Source organism: Furipterus horrens, unplaced genomic scaffold (genome assembly GCF_987537825.1).
Source record: "Furipterus horrens unplaced genomic scaffold, mFurHor1.1.pri manual_scaffold_17, whole genome shotgun sequence".
Classification (NCBI taxonomy): domain Eukaryota; kingdom Metazoa; phylum Chordata; class Mammalia; order Chiroptera; family Furipteridae; genus Furipterus; species Furipterus horrens.
The window spans coordinates 67,947,538-67,956,657 of record NW_028327187.1 but is presented as its reverse complement, the minus strand read 5'-3'; the positions used below and the strand labels follow the sequence as shown (position 1 = coordinate 67,956,657).

General features: G+C 51.4%; 1 non-coding gene across 1 annotated transcript; it reads right to left on the bottom strand.

The window, feature by feature from the left end:
- Nucleotides 1–6,408: 6,408 nt before the first annotated feature.
- LOC149991156 (small nucleolar RNA SNORA28) lies at nt 6,409–6,534 on the bottom strand. Its single transcript, XR_016508803.1, has one exon. It is a non-coding gene; the product is annotated as a small nucleolar RNA SNORA28 (small nucleolar RNA).
- Between the last annotated feature and the right edge of the window lie 2,586 nt (nt 6,535–9,120).

Below are 9,120 nucleotides of genomic sequence, written 5' to 3'. Positions count from 1 at the left end.
TGAATGAGGGCACTTCCCTATGCGCGCCCCCGTGTCCCAAGGGGAAGGTTGGGGAGTGGATGAGCGCACCACTGCGCCTGCCCTCTTCAAGAATGGCCTACCACCCCCAAACATTCCTCCCCTCTCCACCGTCCACTAGAGAAAAATATAAAGGAGAATTATATTCTCACTTGCCCGGCTGTACGCTGTCTCCTGTCCTTCAACACCAATGCCACTTGGTCGAGTCCCGTCTCTGCCAGCGGGCAGAGATCCGCTCTCCTCCCAACTCCTCTCCCGAGTAGCCTGTGGTCACCAACAAGCCTTTGTGTACTTCCAGCCACAGCTCTGGCAGCTTCCGCAGTCAGGAATCCCGTTTCGTCCCCTTTTCCTCCGCTATCCTCACTAAACAGGTTGTTCCCAGATGGATTTTCTCTAATCCAGCAGTGCCTTGGCTTGACTCCTGCCAGTGTCCAGCTGCTCACTGAGATGTTCTGTCTGCAGTTAGCCCGAACTGCAGAGGGGTCTCGGGAGCCTGAAACCGCAGCCTCTCCTCATTCCTCCACCATCTTCCCCAAACTCTCAAGTTCTTATGAAATAACCTACTCCAATATTGCAAAAGTCTTCTAAACTTCTTTTTGACGAAAAGTATCTTAATGGTGAGATAAAACCACAGAAGCTGCTAAGGAAGTCTCCAAATTTCTACTTTCATACCTTTATTCAGGATACCCAGAAAGGACTTTGATGAACACTGTCTCTAACTCTGAACCTTCGGGGGGGAAACCAACGAAAATTAAGCTAATATGTGAAAATCAACACTGTTCTGTGAAAAATAGACTACTGGTAACGAGTATGATTAGATTGTTCTGGAAGTCTAGCAAGAAGAAGAAAGAGAAAGGTGAGCAGCTTGCTGTGCCTGGTAGAAACGCCCTCTGGGGTGAAGGCGGAAGACAGGTAACAAAGAACAGGGGATCAGCTTGCTCAGCCTGGTAGATACGCCCCCCGGGATTAAGGCACAAGACAGGTAACAAAGAATAGGTTAGCAGCTTGTTCAGCCTGGTACATACAGGCCACGGGGTAAAGGCAGAAGACAGGTAAGAAAAAAGAGGTGAGCAGCTTGCTCGACCTGGTAGACACGCCCCCCAGATTGAGGGCAAAAGATAGGTAACAAAGAACAGGTGTGCACCTTTCTTGGCCCGGTAGACACGCCCGCTGGGGTGAAGGCAGAAGAGAGGCAACAGAAAACAGGTGAGTAGCTTGCTCTGACGGGTAGACTCGCCCCCCGGGGTGAAGGCAGAAGACAGGTAACAAAGAACAGGTGAAGCTGGCTCGGCCTGGTAGACAATCCCCCCGGGGTGAAGGCAGAAGACAGGTAACAAAAAACAGATGAGCAGCTTGTTCAGCATGGTAAACACGCCTCACTGGGTGAAGGCAGAAGACAGGTAAGAAAAAAGAGGTGAGCAGCTTGCTCGGCCTGGTAGACACGCCCCCAGGATTGAAGGCAGAAGATATATAACGAAGAACAGGTGAGCAGCTTGCTCGGACTGGTAGACATGCCCCCCGTAGTGAAGGCAAAAGAGAAGTAACAGAGAACATGTGAGAAGCTTGCTTGGCCTGTAAAACACACCCCCCGTGGTGAAGGCAGAAGACAGGTAACAGAGAACACGTGAGCAGCTTGCTAGGCTTGGTAGACACGCCCCTCATATTGAAGGCAGAAGATAGGTAACAAATAACAGGTGAGCAGCTTTCTTGGCTGGTAGACACGCCCCCCGGGGTGAAGGGTGAAGAGAGGTAACAGAACAGGTGAGCGGCGTGCTCGGCCTGGTAGACACGGCCCCCGGAGTGAAGGCAGAAGACAGGTAACAAAAAACAGGTGAGCAGCTTTCTTGGCGGGTAGACACGCCCCCCTGGGTTAAGGCAGAAGACACGTAAGAGAGAACAGGTGAGCAGCTTGCTTGGTCTGGTAGACACGCCCCCCTGGTGAATGGAGAACACAGGTTACAAAGACAGGTGAGTAGTTTGCTCGGCCTGGTAGACACGCCCCCCGGAACGAAGGCAGGAGACAGGTAAAAAAGAACAGGAGAGCCGCTTGCTGGGCCTGGCAGACAGGCCGCCGGGGTGAAGAGAGAGGACAGGTAACTAACAGCAGGTGAACAGCTTGCACGGCCTGGTAGACACGCCCCCCGGAGTTAAGGCACAAGACAGGTAACAAAGAACAGTAGTTCCGCTTGCTCGGTCTGGTAGACACGATCCTCGGGGTCAAGGCAGAAGACAGGTAACAAAAAAGAGGTGAAGAGCTTTCTCGGCGTAGTAGACATGCCCCCAGGATTGAAGGCAGAAGATAGATAACAAAGAACAGGTGAGCAGCTTTCCATGCCGGGTAAACACTCCCCCCCGTGGTGAAGGCAGAATATAGGTACAAAGAACAGGTGAGTAGCTTGCTCTGACGGGTAGACTCGCCCCCCGGGGTGAAGGCAGAAGACAGGTAACAAAGAGCAGGTGAGTGGCTTGTTCGGCCTGGTAAACATGCCCACGGGTTGAAGGCAGGAGACGTGTAACAAAGAACAGGTGAGCAGCTTGCTCGGCCTGGCAGACACGCCCCCCGGGGTGAAGGCGCAAGATAGGTAAGAAAAAAGACGTGAATAGCTTGCTCGACCTTGTAGACACTGCCTCCGGGTTAAGACAGAAGACAGGTAACAATGAACACGTGAGCAGCTTGCTCTGCCTAGGAGATATGCCCCCGGTGCTGAAGGCAGAAGAGAGGTAACAAAGAACAGATGAACAGCTTGTTCCTCCTGGTAGACACGCCCCCCTTGGTGAAGGTAGAAGACAAGTAACAAAAAGAGGTGAGCAGTTTGCTCGGCCTGGTAGACAAGCCCCTCGTGGTGAAGGGAGAAGACAGGTAATAAAGAACAGTTGAGCAGCTTGCTCGGCCTGGTGTACACGCCCCCCGAGGTGAAGGCAGAAGACATGTAAGAAAAAGGAGGTGAGAATCTTTCTCGGCCTGGAAGACACACTCCCCGGTGTGAAGGCACAAGACAGGTAACAAAATAGAGGTGGGCAGCTTGCTCGGCCTGGTAGACACGCCCCCCGTGATGAAGGCAAAAAATAGGTAACGAAGAACATGTGAGCAGCTTGCTTGGCACGGAAGACGCGCCCCCCCGGGGTGAAGGTAGAAGACAGGTAACAAAATAGAGGTGGGCAGCTTGATTGGCCTGGTAGACACGCCCACCGGGGTGAAGGCAGAAGAGAGGTAGAAAGAAGAGGTGAGAAGGTTGCTCGGCTTATTAGACACGTCTCCTGGGCTGAAGGCAGAAGACAGGTAACAAAGAATATTAGAGCCACTTACTCGGCATGAGAGACGGGTCGCTGGGGAGAAGTGAGAAAGCAGGTAACAAAGAACAGGTGAGCAGCTTGCTCGTCCTGGTAGACATGCCTCCGGTGCTGAAGGGAGAAGATAGGTAACAAAGTACAGCTGAGCAGCTTGCTCGTCCTGCTGGACATGCCCCCATGTGTTAAAGCAGAAGACAGGTAACAAAGAACAGGTGAGGAGCTTTCTCGGCCTAGTAGAAACGCCCCGGGGTGAAGGCAAAAGACAGGTAACAAATAACAGGAGAGCCCCTTGCTCGGCCTGATAGACGGGCCACAGGGGTGAAGGGAGAAGAAAGGTAACAAAGAACAGGGGAGCAGCTTGCTCGGCCAGGCAGTCGGGCCACCGGGGTGAAGGGAGAAGACATGTAACAAAGAACAGGTGAGCAGCTTGTTCGGCCTGCTGGACACGCCCCCTGGTGAGAAGTTATAAGAGAGATAACAAAGAATAGGTCAGCATCTTGCACGGCCTTGTAGACACGCCCCCTGGGGTGAAGGCTTAGCAAGTAACCAAGAACAGGAGAGCCGCTTTCTTGGCCTGGCAGACACGCCCCCCGGGGTGAAGGCAGTTGACAGGTAAGAGAGAATAGGTGAGCAGCTTGCTCGGCCTGGTAGACACGCCCCACTGGGTGAAGGCATAAGACAGGTAACAAAAAACAGGTGAGCAGCTTCCTTGGCGGGTAGACACGCCCCCCTGGGTTAAGGCAGAAGACAGGTAACAAAAAAGAGGAAACCATCTTGCTGGGCCTGGTAGACACGCCCCCCGGGTGAATGGAGAAGACAGGTAACAAAGACAGGTGAGTAGCTTGCTTGGCCTGGTGTACACCCCCTCCGAGGTGAAGGCAGAAGAGAGGTAAGAAAAAAGAGGTGAGCATCTTTCTCGGCCTGGAAGACACGCTCCCCGGTGTGAAGGCACAAGAGAGGTAATGAAGAACAGGTGAGCATCTTTCTTGGCCTGGTAGACACGCCCCGCTGGTGAATGGAGAAGACTGGTAACAAAGACAATTGAGCAGCTTGCTCGGCCTGGTAGACAAGGCGCCCATGGTGAAGGCAGAAGACAGGTAATAAAGAACAAGTGAACAGCTTTCTAAGCTGGGTAGACACTACCCCCGTTCTGAAGGCAGGAGACACTTCAGAAAAAAGAGGTGAGCATCTTTCTCGGCCTGGAAGACACGCTCCCCGGTGTGAAGGCACAAGACAGGTAACAAAGAACAGGTGAGCAGCTTGCTCGGCCTCGTAGACATGCCCCCGGTGTAAAGGCAGAAGAAAGGTAACAAAGAACAGCTGAGCAGCTTGTTTGGCCTGGTAGACACGCCACCCAGGGTGAATGCGGAAGACAGGTAACAAAGAATAGGTGAGCAGTTTTCACGGCCTGGTAGACACGCCCCCCTTTGGTGAAGGCATAAGGGAGGTAAACAAGAACAGGAGAGCCGCTTGCAGGGCCTAGCAGACAGGTCGCCAGAGTTAAGAGAGAAGACAGGTAACAAAGAAGAAGTGAGCAGCTTTCTCGGCCTGGTAGACACGCCTCCCGTGGTGAAGGCAGAAGACAGTTAACAACGAACAGGTGAGCAGCTTACTCGGTCTGGTAGACATGCTCCCTGGCGTGTAGGCAGAAGACAGGTAACAAAAAACAGGTGAGCAGCTTTCTCAGCCTGGTAGACATGCCCCCTGGGTGAATGGAGAAGACAGGTAACAAAGACAGGTGAGCAGCTTGCTCATCGTGGTGAACACGACCCCCGGGGCGAAGGCAGAAGACAGGTAACAAAGAACAGGAGAGTTGCTTGTTTGGCATGACAGACTGCCCCCCGGGGTGAAGGGAGAAAGCAGGTAACAAAGAACAAGTGAGCAGCTTGCTCGGACTGGTAGACAGGCTTCTCGGGCTGAAGGTAGAAGACAGGAAACCGGGAACAGGAGAGCCGCTTGCTCAGCTTGTCAGACAGGCCGCTAGGGTGAAGGGAGAAGACAGGTAACAAAGAACAAGTGAGCAGCTTCCTCGGCCTGGTAGACACACCCCCCGGGGTGAAGGCAGAAGACAGGTAACAAAGAACAGGTGAGCAGCTTGTTCTCCCTGGTAGACATGCCTCACGGGATGAAGGGAGAAGACTGGTACGAAAAAAGTGGTGAGTAGCTTGCTCAGCCTGGTAGTCACGCTCCCCGGATTTAAGGCAGAAGACAGGTAACAGAAACAGGTGAGCAGCTTGCTTGGCCTGGTAGACACACCCCACAGGGTGAAGGCAGAAGACAGGTAGCAAAGAATAGGAGAGCCAATTGCTCAGCTTGCCAGACGGGCCGTCGTGGTAAAGGGAGAATACAGGTAAGAAAGAACAGGAGAGCAGATTGCTCGTCCTGGTAGACACGATCCCTGGGGTGAGCGCAGAAGACAGGTAACCAAGAATAGGAGAGCCAATTGCTCAGCTTGCCAGACGGGCCGTCATGATAAAGGGAGAATACAGGTAAGAAAGAACAGGAGAGCAGATTGCTCGTCCTTGTAGACACGATCCCTGGGGTGAAGGCAGAAGACAGGTAACCAAGAATAGGAGAGCCACTTGCTGGGCCTGGCAGACAGGCCGCTGGGGTGAAGAGAGAGGACAGGTAACAAAGGACAGGTGAGCAGCTTCCTGGGCCTGGTAGACACGCCCTCCGGGGTAAAGGCAGAAGACAGGTAACAAAGTAAAGGTGAGAAACTTGCTTGGCCTGTCAGATATGCCCCCCGGGGAGAAGGTAGAAGACAGGTAACAAAGAACAGGAGAACCGCTTGCTCGGCCTGGCAGAGGAGCCGCCGGAGTGAAGGGAAAAGACAGGTAACAAAGAACAGGAGAGCAGCTTGCTCGTCCTGGTAGACACACAGCAGCTTGCTCGTCCTGGTAGACATGTCCCCCCCCAGTGTGAAGGCAAACAACAGGTAACAAAGAGTATTCTGTTAGAACGTAGACTGAATGAGTATTCTGTTAGAACACGGGCTGAGTGAGTATTCTTTAAACATAGACTGAGTACATACTCTGTTAGAACACAGGCTGAGTTAGTATTCTGTTAGAACACAGGCTGAGAAATTTTTTTTTTAATGCTGTCTAAGTCCATATAACGGCCAGTCTCACAGAGCAGAGAGCACCGGAATAGGTTAGACTCGGTTGCTGTACCTAGCGCAAATTGTGGCAGGTAGATTCGATTACCTGCCACAGAGTGTTGCTTGCTGAGAAAGTATTTTTTAAACATAGACTGAATCCATATTCTGTTAGAACACAGGATGAGTAGGCATTCTTTAAACATAAACTGAGTTCAAATTTTGTTAGAACACAGGCTAAGTGAGTATTCTGTTAGGACAGATGGCGAGTGGATATTCTTTAAACAGATACTGAGTCAATATTTTGTTATTACACAGCTGAGTGAGTATTCTTTAAACACACACTGAGTCCATATTCTGTTACAACACAGGCTGAGTGAATATTAGGTTAGAACACAGGATCAGTGGGAATTTTTTAAACCTTGACTGAGTCCATTTTCTGTTAGAACGCAGGCTGAGTGGGTATTTTTTAAACATAGACTGAATCCCTATTTTGTTAAAACACAAGCTGAGTGAGTAATTTTTAAACTGAGACTGAGTCCATATTTTCTTAGAACACAGGCTGAGTGAGTATTTTCTAAACATAAGCTGAGTCCGTATTCCGTTAGAACACAGGCTGAGTGGGTATCCTTGAAACATAGACTGAGTCCATATTCTGTTAGAACACTGGTTGAGTGAGTATTCTGTTAGAACACAGGCTGAGTTACTCTTCTTTATACATAGACTGAGTCCATATTCTTTTAGAACACAGGCTAAGTAAGTATACTTTAATCATAAACTGTGTCCATAATCTATTAGAACCAAGGTGAGTGGGTATTCTTTAAACATTGACTGAGTTCATATTCTGTAGAACACAGGCTGAGTGAGTATTATTTAAAATAGACTGAGTCCATATTGTGTTAGAACACAGGCTAACTGGGTATTCTTTAAACAAAGACTGAGTCCATATTCTGTTGGAACACAGGCTGAGTGAGTGTTCTGTTAGAACACATGCTTACCGAGAGAGAAAGATGGCAGAGGAGTGAGGGGAGGCTGCGGTTTCAGGCTCCCGAGACCCGTCTGTAGTTTGGGCTAATTGCAGACAGAACATCTCAGTGAGCATCTGGACACTGGCAGGAGTCGAGCCAAAGCACTGCTGGATTAGAGAAAATCCATCTGAGAACAACCTGTTTAGTGAGGATAGTGGAGGAAAAGGGGACGAAACGGGATTCCTGACTGCGGCGGCTCCCCGTGCTGCAGCTGGAAGTACACAAAGGCTTTTTGGCGACCACAGGCTACCCCGAAGAGGAGTCGGCAGGAGAGCGGATCTCTTCCCGCTGGCAGAGACTGGACTCAACCAAGTGGCATTGTCACTGAAGGACAGAAGACAGCATGCTGCCAGGAAAGTGAGAACATAATTCTCCTTTATATTTTTCTCTAGTGGACGGTGGAGAGGGGAGGAAAGTTTGGGGGTGTTAGGCCATTCTTGAGGAGCGCAGGTGCAGTGGTGCGCTCATCTACTCCCCAACCCTACCCTTGGGTAATTGGAGCGTGCATAGGGAAGTGCTCTCACTCACTGGCCCAGGTGCGCGGGGCCGTGAGTACAGGTATCCCTCGGACAGTCCCGAACAGACATAAGATCAGTGCCCCAATGGGCACAGGGAGGGCCCACTGAACACGCAGAGGACCATGCGCAGATACACCTAGACAGCTCCCGTGGGCGCCAGGCCCCAGGCCAGAGAGCAGACCACTAGCTCAGGCTCTGTTTGTGCCCACCCAGACGGGTGAGGGAAGGAGGGCGGCTGTGGCGCCAGAATAGCCGTTGGCAGCGAATCACAGACGCTCACTTCCACTGAGCACAAGTGTCCGCGGCTCCGCCCTAAGAGGCAAGAGACCAACTCCTGGAGCTCGGCTCAGCGGGACTAAGGGAACCCTCATGCGAGTGCGAAAACACCTCAGAACGGGGACAATAACCGCCAATAGCAGGGCAAGTTCTCGGGCAGCTAGTGCGCGTACAGGGACAAGCCCAGGGACACATGGGCGCGAACGCTGAACCACCTCGGCCCGGCAACAATAGGCGCCAATTGCTGGGCAAGCTCTCGACCACCCCGCCTGTACATGGTCGAGCTCAGGAAAACCTCAGCGCAAACGCAGAAACACCTCCGCCTGGCAAAAATAGGTGCCAATTGCAGGGCAAGCTTTCCGCTGCCCCACCCCTGCAGGGGCTCGCGCGCAAGAACACCTCAACTGGCTCCGGCGGGTAACAAGGGAGCGTGCTGTGCTGGCAACCGGGCACGCACCATTGCTGCAAGAAACAAGAACCTCCGAACCACCACATTAGACCAGCTGTGGACGCAGAAAAAGAAGGCAACACACCAAGGCTAAAACGGACTTATCCACAAAAGAATCCGAGATAAAGTGGATAGAGTGACCCTCAATCAACAAGCCAGAAGGAATATCCTAACAAAAAATCTGAAATATAACCAGACAGCATAAACAAACAATATAAAAGGTACCCCAAGAACATCAGGCTCAGGAGATCAAAGAGACTGCACCACTGAAACCCCAAGATCTACCATAAAAAATCTCATACCACAAAGCTGGGAAGGCAAAGCAGACAAATCCAAATAACAAAAACAAACAAGAAGAGTCCAACATAGTAAGATGCAGAAACAACCTCGCAATGAAAAGAAAAGAGGAATCCCCAGAAAGAGAGGTAGATGGGATAGACATAA